This window comes from Crinia signifera, chromosome 4 (genome assembly GCF_055691185.1).
Source record: "Crinia signifera chromosome 4, ASM5569118v1, whole genome shotgun sequence".
Taxonomy (NCBI): domain Eukaryota; kingdom Metazoa; phylum Chordata; class Amphibia; order Anura; family Myobatrachidae; genus Crinia; species Crinia signifera.
The window spans coordinates 216,610,384-216,629,229 of NC_139220.1; the positions used below are offsets into that span (position 1 = coordinate 216,610,384).

At 40.9% G+C, this 18,846-nt stretch overlaps 1 protein-coding gene across 5 annotated transcripts in view; it reads left to right on the plus strand.

Annotated features, from left to right (window-relative positions):
* Positions 1-18,846, plus strand: part of APBA2 (amyloid beta precursor protein binding family A member 2) — a 378,680-nt gene that overhangs the window by 51,360 nt on the left and 308,474 nt on the right. For 4 of the 5 annotated variants that reach the window (XM_083183774.1, XM_083183772.1, XM_083183771.1 and 1 more), the window contains exon 2: positions 12,341-12,414. The exons of the other annotated variant lie outside the window; for it this stretch is intronic. The gene's annotated coding sequence lies outside the window, so the exon portion shown is untranslated. The remainder of the gene's footprint in view (positions 1-12,340; positions 12,415-18,846) is intronic. 5 annotated transcript variants of the gene reach the window in all.

Here is an 18,846-nt window from a genome sequence, read left to right on the forward strand (position 1 = left end):
ACCACCGCCTCCGTCGACATCCAGCGGCATTGCCCAAAACAAATATGTCCGCCGCATTTAATATATGCATATATGCGACGGCCATATTTGTTTTGGGCAATGCTGCCGTTTGTGACCAGGCTGGGCTGCGGCCGCTTCTAACGAAGGTAAGCGGCCCAGCCAGAGTGAAATCTGGTCAGACCATTCTGCCTTTTGGGTGGGACACAATCAGGGAACAGGACTGCTAACAGACATGGTTATATACAAATGCGCTCGGCGGCACAACCATGAGAGCACGGCGATATTTATATAGATAGAGATATATATATATATATATATATACACACATATATATATATATTTATATATATATATACACACACACACACATACATACATATATATATATACATATATACACACATACATACATATATATACATATATACACACATACATACATATATATATATACATATATATACATATACACACACACATATATATATATTTATATATATATACACACACACACATACATACATATATATACATATTTACACACATACATACATATATATATATATATATATATATATATATATATATATATATATATATACACATAAATAGAAATGGAAGATCCGGCACTCCACTCGCATTAGAAATGCAGCTTGCTCCGGTGCCTTCCCTGAACCAATAAGGCACGTTAGATAGAAGACAGGCAAGGGCGTCACTCGGAGACTTGTTTCTTGCTGAAAAAATTCTTTCAGCAAGAAACAAGTCTCCGAGTGACGCCCTTGTCTGTCTTCTATATATATACACACATATAATATGAGGCAGGCTGCATTATTTATTATTATTATTATTTGTGGCACTTTACCCGCGTCTCCTGTGGCTGCCCTCAGAGTCAGCAGTCAGACTTTTCTGCTGCTGGCCTGCTGCCCATCAAATCCGGCTCCCCAGCCCAGCGCGCAAAACAGTCCGACTCCTGCACGCTGCTGCAGCTGGGGAGCATCACGGGCTAGGCAGCAGCACTTCATCCAGACCGCGGGAGCAGCTGTGTGCGCTCGCGCATGCGCACCAGCCCTCCCGCGGCCATTTTAAGTTTGGGATCATCCGAGGCCGGCCGCGGCCATCTTTAATAAGGGAATAGTGCTGCGGCCGCGAACAGCACAGAGACAGCTGTTCGGCGGGCCGCGGACCTGATAAGGAGGGTGAGCGGCCACTTCGGCTTTAAAATGTCCCGGCCCACCGGGAAACGGCCCGGTTTCCCGGTGGGCCAATCCGCCCCTGGTGTGTAGTATAACGTGTAATGGGCATCAGTGTATGGCATAATGTTTAATGGACATTATGTTGTACTGCCAGAGTAAAATGTGCGATAAAGTGTGCGATAAGCCTCTGAAATTTTCACAGGCCTACAATTATCTGCAAATTCCTTTGCAATTACTTACCATTATATGATTTTCCTAGTGTGTGCAGTCTGTGTAGCCCAAGACTTATTCTGCTGCAGCGTATCGGGCCAGAGCTGACGTCACAGTCTGTGACTGTTACTTATGGGCCAGTGCTCTGGACTTGCCCCCCAGGCTAAAAGTTGCCAGCCCCTGTACTTGCCCCTGTACATAAGCAATGCCAGCGCTACCTTGCTGCATGAGCCACCTGACAAGGGCTACCCTGCGCTACCCTGTGCTACCCTGCCAGCACCATTGTTACGCCACTGCGTACACACTGACCGATATATATATATTGTGCATTCAATTAAACAGGCCATATATCATTGCGCCATTGGCCAGTGTGTACTGTCAATATATCTGTGAACGGCTTCGTAAATGAGCCCTAATGAATGCAGATGGACACAGATTAGCCCTTAATACATATAGGAGTCAATTATATTAGGAGTGATGTTGTGGCCCCATACGAGTAAGTGTGGCTAGCTATATGCCACAGGACTTACAGTACCATGGAACTCACTAATTTCTCCTTGAGATAAAAAAACTGTATATCCAGTGAGAGATCTGGCCATAAAGGGCGTCATTTTGGGTGTAGCAACCAATGTTTATACACCATCTATAAAGCGTTTATACACCATCTATACAGTTGTCACTGTTGCCAAGACAACTTGCCAGTAATTGAATTGACCCCATAATGTAGTGGCTTAAGGGGGTTATGCAGTAAGAATCTCAAAAGCAAAATCTTTCTCTAATGGACAAAACCATGTGCACTGCAGGTGGGGCAGATGTAACATGTGCACATAAAGTTAGATTTCGGTGAGTTATTTTATTTCTTTGCACAGTAAATACTGTCTCCTTTATTTTTATGCTGCAATTTAGTTTTCAGTTTGAACACACCCCACCCAAATCTAATGGGGGCTACTACACATGGGGCGGTTTTAGGGCCGCAACTAGGGGTTCATTCGAGCCGGGTGCTGGGTAAGGGGGCATTCAATTTGTGCACTGAGCCAATAAACGGCCCATCTCCGACTTTGAGGGACAGGCTGCGCTATTGAAGCTGCCCAACTTCTGTCCAGCATGTCACCATCAACGTCAGCTGTGCGGGACTGTCACTTGGAGTCAGGTGGCGGGCAGCAGGTGGCTAAGTGGCCGAGCTCCTTCATGTTGCAGTTGACAGTATGTACCAGAAAGCAGGGGGTGAATGAAAGCCAACACACAAAGTCCCGCCGCAGCCACCGCAACCCCCCTTCCCCCCATGCAAATGCCACGCAGACAGTGCAGGTTGGCAAAGGCTCTCACACAGAAGCCCTGCACATGCACATAACTGATTATGCGAATGCACAGGGCACAAACATCGGTCCCCCATGCAAATGCATGGGGGACCAAATTAACCTAAATCAGGCCCTATAACCCAATGCTAAAAAAAATACAGCAAATAGTTATTTTGCAAAATAATTGGGCCACTAATGTGTATTTGAAATCTACAAGTAGAGATGTTTTTCTGTTGTAAAAGATTGTTCTTTTTCTAATAATATTTATTTTCAAACTACACAAAATGAATGAGGATATGATATGCAAATTGCCTGCCTATTATCCTATTCAGCTTATCATAGCTGTAGTAATGTCTGCTGAAATACAGATGAATTAATGTATGCAAATAGTACAAAAGGACAGCATTCTTACAGCCTTTGCAAGGATTTCTCTCCTGTATACTCACTACATCCTATAAAGTAGCTGTACACAAAGTTAATACCTTTGTTATGCATGATTTTGGGTTATTCATACAGTTTACAATGCTTTGCTATTATTTGACATGTTTTTGTTGTATTTTATGATATGCTATAAAACCCAGTTACAGTTCTAATGGAAAAATGCAATCTCTGCTTGTTTTTCTTTTTTTATTATTTATGAAAATTGAACCAATTAATACACATTAGACCTTATGATACCAAATAAATAACAGAAAAACAGTTTAAAAAAAAATGAAACCATTACAGTGTATAGATAACTCCCAATATTTGGGATGCTCCAAAAGGGGTGTGGTCTAGTTAAAAGGAGGTGTGATTTTGTGGGAATAAATTCCTTGCGTTGCCTCCCATTTTTGTCATGGTGGGGGCATGCCAAAGGCTTTGTGAGCTGCTGGCCATGTCCCCAGTCCTTCCATCTCTCGTGAGTAGATGCTGTGAGTATGAGGCTCCCAACTACCCCTCACCGCAGGACACTGCCACCTGTGGGTGGGACATCTGGGCAGTCCCAAATAAAACAGGAGTGTTCTGCATAATTCAGGACAGTGGGGAGGTCTATATATATATATATATATATATATATATATATATATATATGCAGACACTCATACTGTAGACACAGAACATGAGATAGTAGGCGGCACTCAGTTGGGTTTAAATAAGAATCTGTATTGAAAAGTACTTTTCAATACAGATTCTTATTTAAACCCAACTGGGTGCCGCCTACTATCTCATGTTCTGTGTCTACAGTATGAGTGTCTGCATATATAATTAACCCTGGGAAGGCACCGTGGTCTCATTCATTCATCTGGAGTGCCAATCAACCCTCTTCTGTGAGAATATATATATATATATATATGTGTCAATAGGTGCGGCACTCAGGCGACTTTCATCCAAATCAATAACCACACAGCAGCGGTAATCCGTTTATCAACGTTTCAAATGTATTGCATTTTTCATCATATCCTGATGAAAAATGCAATACATTTGAAACGTTGATAAACGGATTACCGCTGCTGTGTGGTTATTGATTTGTATGAAAGTCGCCTGAGTGCCGCACCTATTGACTGTATTATAACCTCCTTGTGAAGGCACCAGCTGCAAGCTGCTATTTTGTCTTTGGGAGTGCCAAGCCCCTGCAATATATATATATATATATATATATATATATATATATATATATATATATATATATATATATATATTATGTGTGTGTGTGTTCTAAAGATTTTTTAAATTAATATAACTAGCCAATTTGTATTTGTTGCTAATAAACTCACATGTAATATTTCATCAACCTACATTGCTCAACATTCAAGCCACTACGGTTCCATGCCCCACCAGCATCTGTGACTGAAAGCTGGCAGCAATTTTTAAAAATGCCCTCTGGGTCAGAGTTTCCCCAACTTTAGTCCAGCTTGAGTCCAGGTGGTTAAATCAAATTGACTGGGGTACTACTTGCGTCAGTTGAGCTCAAGAATGGACATCCTTAAATCCTGGACTGTATTGGCAAACTCTGCTCTAAGAGATTCTGATAAACAAGGGGGGAATGTAGCGTGGCTTGGGGATTTCTATCAATGCATCCCCACCCCCGGATTCTCAATTCTGTTATTTGTGGCATGAGGGATACAGGGTGTGATCTATCACCAAATCAGACTGCTCACTTCACTGGTGACATGAGCACCTCCGGGAGGCCAGCTAACTCTCTCTGGAGTGAGTAGACAAGTATGATTAGATGGTTGCCAAGCTAGGAGGGTCACATGATTGGATTACAGCGTCATCAGTTTCACAATGCATTAAATAAAGTAATGGAACAGTATATTCCGTGTTTAACTTCTACTCCATGGCAACCAGAAGAATTATTCCAAATAGAACTGTAAAATGATCTTATATTAAAGTGGAGAATATGAAGAAAAAACATTTCAATGGAATTTCATTTTGAAAAAAAAAGTCTGATTATAAATATTTGCCCTCCTACAACATGTTCCTAATTTTGTTGCGATGAAGATTGTAGAATTGATTTTACAGTCATGTTGTAGATCCGCTGTCAGTGTTAGGAATGATTAATAAAGGTCAGCATATGATTGTCTCTTTCCCAGCCCAGAGCCTCCCACCGGAAAATCTAGGATCTTGTAATCCCTGTTGTATTTCTGCTGCTTGGGCTGTCACTCTGAGCCATACAGTCTTGCTGACAAATCTGGGCAGCGTTCATGTTCATTCCTGGCATCTGTGATGTATTAGCAGGATGTGCCTTTGTATTGTTCTGGCTGGTAAAGACTTGGCACAGCATTTCTATCTTACACACGTTGAATGGATATAAAGGATCACTGATCAGCTAAAGTGACACTGTTTACATTATCTAAATACTTACATGCTGTTTGTGCTGCTACTATATAAAGTGTGAGGGATTGAACAAACAGTAGCGATAATCATCTTATTTGGCCAATAATCAAACAGCATATTTCTGTGACCAGTAATTATCGGTCTATCGGACATACAAGAATTTTTTTCCAGAATTTCCAATAGATAATTTGTAGCCACATCCAGAAGTGCGTTCACTGCACGGACAACTGCCCAACACAAATGAACCCCCCTGCTCCTCCCCCGCCCCCCCCAGATGACCAACTCACCCCTTTCCCTCTGTCCCACCTAAGCTGATGATCACTTACTGTAGTATGTAGCCAGTGGCGAAACTAGATATTCGTAGGCCACCTAGCAAAAGTTTGTAAGGGCCCCCTATTTAGCAACTGATGGTGGAAAATGTATGTTAAACATATTACTTAGACAGTAAAGATGGGGCCCCTTCAGCTCTGGGCCCCATAGCAGCTGCACCCCTTGCACCTATGGTAGTTATATCCTTGTATGTAGCAAATTATCTGGCATGTCTGAAAGAATATTTGTTTGCTGCAATTCAGCTGTAGCATGTATGGGACATGTATGGGGCATCTGCCGGAGGAAGCTCAAACTTACAACAAACTTACAACAAACTTATGGGGGCCCCTATTAATAAAAGTGATAAAATTGTAGTTATAAAACAAAATTATAATTTATCAATCAAAATTGTGATTGTGTTCAATTACTTAAGAAAGAAGATATAATATTTTTTTGAAAACCAAAATCTAAATCGCACTTTAAAAAAATGTATCCTAGTGTTCCAAATATCTTGCATAATATAAAGAGTAACTCAATAAATCAAGAACTAAGTAATGGATTAACAAAAACAGGAAGAAAATGGGACTCAATACATTTGTTAAAATTAAAGGACACATACATAAAAATGGACAGACGTCATAATATTTTACGAAAGCTAGGTCACAAAATATTAGTAGTTGAATAGTTAGTTATCTAATGGAAAATAGTGCTGTTGTTTCTGAATAATTCACAATAACTGCCCGGCACCACACAGTTTAATACCCGCTGCCAGCCAATGACACACTGCCGGTTCCTCTGGGGAAGGAGCTGAAACTAAGTGAATTGGCGACGCCTCACTCTCTGCTCATGGACATCACAGAAATTCCTTCGGCTGCGGAGGTGACTGTGAAATCCTGCGAGAGGCTGACAGTGACATCAGCAGCACCTAGGCAGGCGGCACTGGCAGCGGCTGTGTAGTGAGGAAATCAGAAACACAGCTGAATCATGCTGTGCTCCAATTTCAGTACCAGCATTGTGTGCAATTCAGGGGGACAGTATGGGGGCCCCTAATGTGTGGGGGCCCTGGGAGGACCGCCCCCTGTCGCCCCTCCTTGGATCTGGCTACTGTCTATACCTGCACTTTGTTTAATACTGCAGCCATTACTGAGCTGAAAGATGCAACATACAGAAAGCCTACAACTTCCTGTTCTGTATAGCATGGGGTACCTATGCATTTGGGAGCTTCTGCTGCTATCAGTGGAGTAAAGGGGAAGGACCAGCCACAGATGAGAAGCTACAGTGGTTGATTTCGTGGCAAAAGGAAATATCACCTTAAAAAATTAGTTGTTTGCTTGATGGACTGAAGATGGCATCGCCTGGTTTCTTTGGTAGGGTTTTCATTATCTCGGCCAGCCATTGCTACAGTAATAATGGAGAGTATTTATCCCATTTTTGTAGAATAAGGTGTCGATGTCTTGATATGAAAAGCCAAGTCCACCTCAGAACCTTAGTAATGGAACAGTTAGCAGCGGCATTAATGAGATGTTGAAGGTTTAGTGCTTCCTTTTAGACACAACATTTTGCGTTCAGGCATTGAGGTGTAATACGTCTCATAAGGGACACTTAGCACATTTTCACCTGAATGTAATCCTGCTATCCGTGTGATACTTCAACTCAAACGTGACGTTGAGAAAAACATGAAGAGTGTGAACAGACAGCTGTATAAGAATGTTAATTTTATATCCTTTAACAGCCTGTCAGTTAGTAGAAGTAATGAACTGACAGCAGACTTAAAGAAGTGGTTTAGAGATGTTATATTTTTAAATGCTTTAGCAGTGTTGAAGAGCAGTTACAGCTGCAGTAAAACAAATTTCACAGATTAAATGATAACCAAAAAATCAAACATTTACTTATGGGTACAGTCAGGTGAATAAATTAAATACCTTTTATGTGTACTGTTCTTCCAGATATGTTGGTCCCATAATGTGTTTAACTTCACAATAAATATTTAAATCAGGCTGCTTTGTTTTGGGTGAAATAATTTTAACCTTCTACAATAAAAGGAGGATTCGATGAAAGCAAAATTCCCCATGACCATCTTTGTTTTCCATGCCTAGTACCTGAGATATTTTGGATGTACTGAAGCCTTGGTTATCCAGCCTGGAGAGCAAAGACAAATGGTTGTGGTTGTTGGCTGGAAAGTGCTTTGATATACTGTGGTATATTTTGATGAAGGTTGAGCATATGTTTTAAGAATGAGCATCTCTTGTGACAATTTTCTAATGAAACTGGAACGGGATTTAGAAGATACTATATGGACAAAAGTATTTGGCCACACCTGTTAATTATTGAATTCAGGTGTTTCAATCAGATCCTTTGTCACAGGTGTATAGAATGATGCACCTAGCCATGCAGCCTCTATTTGCAAACATTTGTGAAGCAAAAGGGGTCATTGTGAAGAGCTGAATGACTTCACACGTGGTCCTGTGATAGGATGCCAACTTTGCAATAAGACGATTCGTGAAATGTAATCCCTAGTGGGTATTCCACAATCAACTGTAAGTGATATTATTAGAAAGTTGAAGCATTTAGGAACAACGGCAACTTAGTCATGAAGCAGAGGACCACATACAACCACAGAGCGGAGTCAATGACTTCAAAGGCTCATGATGCGTAAAAATCACCAGTGCTCTGCTGATTCCATTGTTAAAGATTTCAAAAATTCTACTGGCATTCATGTAAGCACAAAAACTGTGCGTTGGGAACTTATGGGTGTCCATAAGCCGTGCAGCTGCGTTAAAGTCTCACATTACCATTGGCAAGCGTCAGACGGAGTGGTATAAAGCACATTGACACCAACTGTGGAGCAATGGAATATGTTCTGTTGGAATGACGAATCATGCTTCTCTGTTGGCAGTCAGATGGGCAAGTCTGGGTTTGGCGGATGCCGGGAGAATGTTACCTGCTTAAATGCATTTTGCAAACTGTAAAGTTTGATGGAGGAGGGATAATGGTATGGGCTGTTTTATTTGAGTTTGAGCTAGAGCCCTTATCGCCAGTGAAGTGCATTCTTAATGTGTCAGCACACCAAGACATTTTGAGCAATGCTATGATTGCAACTCTGTGGAAACAGTTTGGGGAAGGTCATTTTCTATTCTATCATGACAGTGCCTTTAGTGCACAAAGCAAGGACTATAAAGACATACTGTAGTTTTATAAGTTTGCAGTTGAAGGACTTGACTGTCCCACACAGATGACCTGATTCTGGTTAACTTGCAAAAGCTAATTTTCTCTCTAATGGACAAAACCACGTGCACGGCAGGTGGGGCTGATGTAACGTGTGCAGAGAGAGTTAGATTTGGGTGAGGTTTGTACTTCAAAGTCATATCTATATTGCAGTGTAAAAATAAACCAGACAGTATTTCCTCTGTACAGAAACAAAATAACACCCAAATATAACTCTTTCTGCACATGTTACATCTACCCCCCTCTGCAGTGCACATGGGGCCTTATTCTGGTTCACTTTCAGAGGCAAATTCCTTCTCAAATGGACAAAACCATGTGCACTGCATGGGGGGCAGATGTAACATGTGCAGAGAGAATTAAATTTGGGTGAATGGGTTTGTTTCTGTGCAGGGAAAATACTGACTGCTTTATTTCTACACTGCAATATAGATCTCACTTAGAAGAAAAACCCCACCCAAATCTAATTCTCTCTGCTCATGTTATATCTGCCCCACCTGCAGTGCACGTGGTTTTGTCCATTTGAGAAGGAATTTGCCTCTGAGAGTAAACTCATGGTTTTGTCCATTAGAGAGAGAATGTGCTTTTGCAAGTGAACCAGAATTAGACCCCAAGCCTTGACCTTAACCTCATTAAGAAGCTCTGGTATGAACTGAAAAGGAGACCTCAATCCAGGCCTCATCCAACATCAGTGCCTGACCTCATAAATGCTCTACAGCACTGGTGGGGAACCTCAGGCCCGGGGGCCGTATGCGGCCCCCGTAGCCGGTCTGAGTGGCCCTCCTACCCACCCGGCAGCTTTGCCGGGAGACAATTACAGGGGACTTTTTGCGAGAGGTCGGTAGTTCTTGCGAGATTCCTCTTAATCAGGGCTGGGCAATCGTGGCCCTCCAGATGTTGATGAACTACACATCCCAGCATGCCTTGCATCAGTTTCAGCATGGCCACATAGCAAAACTAATGCAAAGCATCCTGGGATGTGTAGTTCATCAACATCTGGAGGGCCGCAATTGCCCAGCCCTGCTCTTAATTAACAGCAACCAGAGACTGTCAGTCTTATTCAGCAGCAGCCGCCAGAGCATGGGATGGCTGCAGCAGGACAATTTGTAAGAGAAATTTTTACATATGGCCCCCTGAAGGATTTTTCCACCATACAATTGGCCCTTGGCACAAAAAAGGTTCGCCATCCCTGCTCTACAGAATGAATGGGCACAAATTCCCAGAGAAACACTCCAGAATTTTGTGGAATGCCTTCCAAGAAGAGTGGAAGCTGTTAAAACTGCAAAAGGGTACCATCTTCATATTAAAATATATGTATTTAAATACAATGGCATTATAGTCCCTGTTGAAGTAAAGGCATCTGAATACTTTTATCCATAAAGTGTATGTCTGAAATTGTGATTAGTTCTCCAAGATGATGACACTGTCCCAGCAACTTAGGTGCATAGCAAAATTAGATGCCACATTGAATATAATGATCCTTATTCTGAGGTGGACCCAGTTTGGATTTGGTTGCAAATGACCAATGGGTTCACTTCTGTAACTGTACATGCGTGTTTGCTGCACTGTGTATAAGCTGCAATGATCCTGCAACATCACATCGGATAGGTAACAGTGAGTTTTACTGTACCTAAAATTCCGACATGTCATGACCAATTGGGGGAATGTCGCAGACAGTGCTGTAGCATGGGATGTCTTTGAATGCAGAGCTTCTGGCAGGCTCCTGGACATTCTATGCAACGATAGAGGCTACCGTCTAGGTGGCTGCAAATCTTAATACACAAGGACACAGTCTATAATACAGGTCTGGATAAAATGCTGTACATTCCTTGTCTTCACACAACTGGTGGTTTTATTACATGAGACATTGGCGGATTTAGGAGTCATGGCTCCCCTAAGCATAACAGCAAGGGCTGCCCCTCTCTGCTTAATAATTCATGTTTCCATTGATTGGTTATAAGCCCTCATTTGATCATTGGCAATTTAATATAACAAAATAAAAGCTATGAACTATGAAATTTTGATTTAGTTTTAATTTTGTATGCATATTTACTAAGTAGGACCACTTACTGGTGCAGCCATAACCATTTATCCTCCACCCAAGATGCCGTAGGGTGGAAGTATTTTTCAGTTACTAGTAAATTTCTGTCTGACGGTTCTAAAACAAGCATCCAAGTGCCTCCTGCCCAACAAGTGCCACCCCTAACCACATGCTTCATGTGCCTACTAGGACATTTGCCATAAGGCAGGAAAGGAACTAGGGCAAAGGATATTGGACAAAGGTTCAAATAAAATCCTAATTTTGGGTTTATGAAATGGATTTTGTGTAGATGTTTTCTTTTGCTTTTATGATGGTAGGTTCTGTACTGTGTCAGTTTTATGTTTTATATATTAAAAGCTATTTTGTTTTTCCATTCCATAATGTTGCTTGGCTGCACTGTATATCTTTGGTAGCTTGGCAATCTAAGAAATGTTAATTAGTATGAATGCAATCAATGTGCTACTTCCCGTTATCCAAAAATAAATACATGAGTAATCTTATAATGTTATAAATATATTTGTTATAGGGTTATGTTGGTGTATAGAGACTTTCTGTATTCTTTAACCATTATGTTGCATCTATCTTACTACATTGAAAAATTGCGATAATGTGTGTCTGGTTTACTGCTATACAAAGACTTCTAATGTCATTGCCCTGTGCTAATCCTTTAAGACTACAGTCATTTTGGATAGTTACATAGCAGCAGAGCCCATGCAGACATATTGTGGCACAATATGACGTCACTGGAGAAACGGACCAAAAGTAAATATCCGCATTGACATATACAGTAATATGAGCGAGGGAGTGCTTGGACAGCAGTCAGAGGGAGATGCTGACTATTGCTGAATAGCATGTTGATCAAATGTTTACCAGGGACCCTACAGGGGTATGGACACGATTCAGATATGTTTGGAGGCCAGCGAATTTGCAGCCCATCCCAACATCGATATACATGCGCATACACAGTGGCCATGCGTGGGGTCCCCTAGCCTATGGACTGTGTGAAAGCTACCCTTCGCTGCTCATATGCTGGGTGACTGACAGGCAGGGGGCGTTACGGGGTGCACCCCTAGTGTTTCATGGGTGTGGCCACAGAAATGGTGAATGAACTTCCTTTTTGTTTTGCTTGCCATTGCTTAATTTACAGGGATTCGTTCAAAAGAAATGCAGAATTATACACTGCAGTTCTGTGACATGATCACAGATTGTGCTTGCCCTCATTCATGTTTTCTCTCTCTCCCATTTTTCAGATCTCGGCTGGAAATATGTGCAAGAGAATGTGCTATAACTGGCTGATCACAGTGCTGTAGCATCACATACTCAGGTAGGATTGCCATACTTCCCACAATGCTGCATGCTTGCAAGTTCATATGTCAATGGTTTTGGTTCTGGGGAAGGAACTAGTAAAATATATTACTCCCCTGTTATCATTGCCAGAGCACATGATATTACATGCCACCTGCCCCAACATAGTACCACCACCTTTAAAATCCGGTCACGTTTAAACACAGACTGTAAACTACGGCTTTATTGATTACTGTCACATATATGGCTGCTGAGCACACCATCTGAATTGCCTGATTTCGACACTGTTATGTTCTGATAACAGTACAGGCTCTGTATCCTATAACAGAGGCAGTTTGTACTGATGCTGCCAGGACATCTGTAATGTAAGACAAGGGAAACAGTCTGTAATATATTCACTAGCTGGTTTCCTTTTAAGGAATGTACTCCCCCAGTGTAATGATTGTAATACATTTACCACAGTCTGGGCACAAGGACAGTTTGAGTTTGGCATTGTCGTTGCCAACCCATTGCCAAAAATAATGACGCTCACAATTACAGCAGAGGTGTAATGTGATCACAGCTTTCAGCTGAGCATCAAACCTGTCAGGACAGACAAATAGCATCATTTTTGTTCTCAAGTCTAAGACTGTAGTTTGCGCTGACTTCTGGCCCTCGTTCCATGTAATCTAATTTGTCAATGTCATTGATAATTGTTATAAATATCCAGCATACTACATCTGGCAGGGCTGTGCTTTAAACACAATATTTTCTGAAAATGCTGCACATAGACCATCATGTACGTGATGGGAGGTGTAAAAGTGTGTTATAGGTTTTTAGATATGACTCTTTTTTTATTTGCCACTATCTACCACATTGGTTTATCTATCTGATCAGAATCATATATGAACATGGGTAAAAAAAAGACTCAAAAATGGTTTAAATAAAAACAACACAAAAAACATGTTCATTAGGTATAGTTTTGAATATTTCATGATCCTATGGGACTAAGTTGTATTTAATAAAATTAGTGATAATGCTTCACACCAGTTGACTCTTCATATACATGCAGCTGTCATTATGCACTGCAAGACATTATCAGGGCAGTCCTACTAGGTGGTGGTGGTGACCGCTACTGGCAGAGGGGTAAATTTGTCCTCCCAGCATGCACTTGCACTTATCCACCTTTAGATATAGGTTAACAAAGTTATCTGAGCAGACTTCCTCATTGAGATCCCGTACAATAAGGGTAGAGGGGGCATGGGTGTATCAATGGGGACATGTGGTTCGATAAAAAATGTATACTGTATATATATTTTCAAATTGTATTACATAAGTCATGTTTGTGTTGTGTGTAAAAAAAAACAAAAGTGGATCTGTAAGTGCGGCGGGTGTCCTCTCATATATATGATAACCCTAGGCACACTATTACCATTGCATTATGCAGAAAATATACATACATGCAATGTAACCTCTCCTTGTCTAAGCTAAAAAATGTAGGTAAAAAATATATATATATATATATATATATACATACAACTGAAACAAAAAGTATGAAAAAAGAAAAATATAACTTTCTACTCCTGTTAATTTATCACCCTCTTCAAAGTGGAAATTGTGTTGATCTTGCCCTGAAAGGTGTAACAAGAGAAGTGGTAAGTGAGGAGGAGAAAGTGCAAGGATAGTGGAAGCGGGTAGTGGGAGTACATAGGACAAAAAGAGAAGAACTTTCAGATGGAGGAACAATGCGAGACATACATATGGGTGGTGGGGGGCACAGAGAAGCTCCCATGGGGGACAGAAAGACAGGTATCCATATTCTTGACACTTCGTTCATGCAAGTCCAACAATGACAGATATCACGCGAGAGAAGCTGCGGGCAAACACTAGTTTTACTAAAATAATGTGAAGGGTTTTCACACCCTTTTCACATTATTTTGGTATTACCTAAAATGCTTTTGAAGGAGAATCTGATAATTCAACAGTCGAAAGATTGTCAGAGAATAGGATGACACCATGTAGTGTGCATTAATATGATCGACATGGACAAAAGGTTGGTTGACATGACAATGGTCAACACCGCAAATGGTCAAAATGATTTTCGGTAGAATCTTTATGCATTTTTTAATATTTAATATCCATGTGGATCATGAATGGGCAAGGTAATCTGCCTGAAGTATGGTAAAGTAAATGTGCCATGCGAGGGGATGCAGTACACTAAGTTTGGTATTAATATGTGTTGAATCCTACAATTTGACATCCAAAAATCTTGTATCAACCTTTTTACTGTTGACTTATTGACCCGCATCCAGATGCAAAATTCTCCCCAAGCCCTTATATTTGCATTTTTTTTATATGTTTTATTAAAAAACCATTCAATGCAAGAAGTATAAAGCATATTGTACTTAATATTGACAAAAAAATGTGTATAGTACAGAATTGATATGATATTGGAATATCATACTTATTGTTTTTCAATTTCCCTAATAAAAGAAAACATGAATTATAAGGAAATATACGTCGTCATTACTAGCTTTAACAAATTTTATCTCACTAAATTTCAAGATCTATGTGTTATGACCGTTATTTTGAAATTCCTTATTTCTAAGGCATAATCTCTATCGTGGGGATCCTCCGCGAGTGTCCTCAGTATATACCGTTGAGTATGTTTAAATGAGTTATGGAAATTAGTCCTAATTTCTATAGGTAATATTGTTATATAGCTTTCCCACGTGTCAAAAACTTCCTTATGCGGTGTTCCTTTTCCAAAAGACACTATCCAGTCCATATTGAAGACTTGGAATAACTTCACCATAAAAATTGTAATGTAGGGGGTGTAGCGTTGATCCATGTCTGCAGCACAGCCTTCCGTGCCACCTCACTGATAATCCGTAACAGTCTTTGACATCCCCTGCCAATTCTCTGTCCCTCAGGTAAAATACCGAAAATAGCCCATTGATCTGTAAAAGGGATATAGTTCACTAAGTGGTCAAGTGAAAATGTTGTAACCTGAAGCCAAAATATTTTAAGCAATGTACAGCTCCCAAAGTAGTGATAAATGTGATAAATTTTATATGTGTGGGCATTCCCAATTCGTCTTCTTCATCTATTTACATTATGAACAGCAATCGATTGGGCAATTTCCAGATATGAAGATGCAATCTTTAGATGGAAAAATCTGCCGATCACTGAAATAAATCTGTAATGTGAGCAAAGTCAGATAGATTGTAAAATCCATTTATCTGGCCAAAAAATCCCTGTATCTGGAAATCCATAAATTGTGATTGCTGATGTATGGGGCCCATTACACTACAGATTGCTGTTCAACCAACTGTCAATCCAGAAAGATTGCGACCCCCTCACACACACACACACACACACACACACACTCTCCTGAATCTGGCAAGTCCGTGAAGGCCATTGATGTGATTCATGTCATTGTAGCCCCACCCCTTGACAATACCGTTAATCTCGCCCACCCATTGTTAGGCCATGCTCCTTGTTTCTACGACCCGCATTCCCCATTCCTCATGGGGAAAGTCATTAAGTATTATACAGCCTCATAGTTCTGTATATTGCTCTCAGTTAACTATCCCATAGATGGCTATAAGAAGGTGGCAAGCACCTATCACATTTCTCTGATGATAACCATTTGTTATACAGTAAACAGTACTGCACAATGTAATATTCTAGTGCTATATAAATAAATGTAATAGATCCTTTCCCTGGCAATTTGCCTCTTCACCACTTCTTAAATAGATTCCTTATAATCATAACTGTCTTGCAAAGTTGAAAATAATTGAATACAACACAAAATAAGACTGGCAGCTCATAAGCGTATTTACTAAAACAGCCTAATGAGAATAATACAATACAGCCATATGGATTTGTTCTCTTTCTGTGCTGTTTCTGGTTCAGTGTTGTTCTCATGGAATTGTAATGCACTTTCCCATTGTCTCTTTATATAATACATTGACAGAATACAACTTGAAGGAATAACAAGAGAATATAATAAAGGAACGTCTCTGAAAAGATATGTTCATTTTGATATTTAACAAATCACATGTTGTAGAAAGTACTAGCTGTGCAGGTACTGTTCTGTCTCTTTTAATACTTTACCCTTTTATTTTGACTTACAGAGAAAACTGATGGTTGCTGATAAAATGGATTAAGAGCTTATTTTCTTGCAATGTTTTCTTGGCCACATCTCTCTGCCGTTTTTTTTTTCTTCTTTAGGAAAGATATTTTTCCTTACCTAAGCTGCCTCTGAGCTCAGAGCCAGATTAAGGTCTAAATGGGCCTGGAGCTGAAAATTATCAATGGCCTATTATGCACAATAATAGGGGTTGCGGCCAGCACCTAATAATGTGGGGGGCGTGACCAGTGTTCTGTTTGGGTGGTCTGCTCATGGGTGTGTCTGTAGTTGTGTAAATACTTTCAACTAATTATATATGCCTGGAAAAGGCAGGGGGCTGGCATAAGAAAAATGCAGGGAGATATATTGGCGGGTGCCCTCCAAAGGTGCACAGGCAGGATACCGATGTTCTAAGATACTTGCAGGGTGAGGCAGCATTCCAGTCATAAAAAAAAATACTGAAAGCCAAAACTTGGTAGACAACATTTCAGCACCTTTTATGTGGCTACCTAAATTTACCACACCATATACCACTTATACAAATCATGCAACACAATAGTAACCCCCTTATACTGTACTTGCCTCTTACACATTGTGCCACATGGAATGAGCCAAAATTCACACTGACTGAGCCAAAATTCACACTATGGCACACAGATTGAGTCAAAATTCACGTTATGCCACACAGATTAAGGCAAAATACACATTTTGCCACATGGATTGAGCCAAAATACACATTATTATACCAAACAGATTGAGCAATAATGCACAATATGCTTTACAAATAGGGGCATTGCGCGCTGAAGGCGTGCATTAAAAATTTACACCATAATGCCCGTTACATGTTAAGCCAAACACCATATTCTCCATTACGTATTATGCCAAACACCATAATGCCTATGAAAAATTATGCTACTTAAGTGTTGCTTACCAACATGTTCATTGCCAGGGGTTCCATGCTTATTGCCAGGGATTCCATGCTCATTGCCATGTGGGATTACATGCTCATTGCCAAGGGGGAATACATGCTTGCGGTAACTGGGGGATAGCCGCCGCCGGGCAGAAATGACAGCCATTGACAGCTGGGCAGAGAGCAGGGGGCTGCCTGGCTGTATTCAGAGCACTGCATGTCCCGGCTATTTGTAATAATACCCCTTTCACACCAGAAAATGCAGGGATTTACCCGGGAATATGGCCCCAAGATCATGCAGGGACATTCCTGGACTGGACCGTTTTACACCAGCCTAGTCCCTGCATTTTTTTGTGTGAGGGGGAGAGAAAACAACCCCCGTCCCCCTTTAAAAACCCAGCTACATCTTCGGAACCAACTGACCGATTTACATGTAGGCTTCAAATGATTTTGGTCCCGTGAAACTGGGCCATTTGGTTCCAGAGAAATCTGTCAAACAACATGAACAGCCATGAAATTACATTTCAGAAATGTAAAAAAATTAGTTTACCCGCAATATCTCTAGAACCAATGAACCCATATGGACCAGGTATCAGACTGAAGGCCCAGCGATTTGGGTTCGACTGAGATCAACCTCAAGCTTCTGTTATGCCGGAGGGGGAACTGGCAGCCGTTGGAACCGGGTGGAGGTCGGAATTAGCGGGTCCCATGTTATCCTATGGGGAAAACGTTCCAGGTTTGCCTGTCGGTATCTCTGGTTCCCGGGGGGCTACCGACACGGGGCTGGGCTCGTTGGAAAGCTCTGGCCCTCAGCTACAGAATGGGCCTATTTGGAGAATGGGCCTGGAGCTGTAGCTCCATCAGCCCCATTGTTAATCCGGCCCTGTCTGAGCTGCATGCAGACAGATACTACTCTTAGCAATGAATGTGTCTTTATGGTACTACAATGGAGTACTGATTATGTATAAGACTCACGTGTCACCGTAATGTCTCTACTTCACTCAGCATTGTCGGTTAAATGTAGCCTTGATTTCCAGTTTTTCTCCCATATTTTGTCAAGTGTCCATTAAAATTCTGTCTATCAATACAGCATAATCTAAAACCATACAGCACAATTATCATTTTCATTTATCTGCTTAAAAGAAATTTGCTCTTAAAATGATCTCAGGGGCAAATAAATATATCTGTTGGCCTGATTCACGGTCATATACAATGCAGACATACAGTAGTTGTGTGGCGTTTTGCTACTACGCATGCATGTAATCCCTTTATGCAGAGTGCACACACAAAGATGCTGTTGTAGTTTAGACACATGGGGGTATTCAATTAGACCTGACGTAACCTCGGGAGCCCAAAAAAATATGTTTTTCTTGATTTTTTTCTGATGTTTCTCAGATATTATTTGGGGGCTATCCAATTTTTTCGTG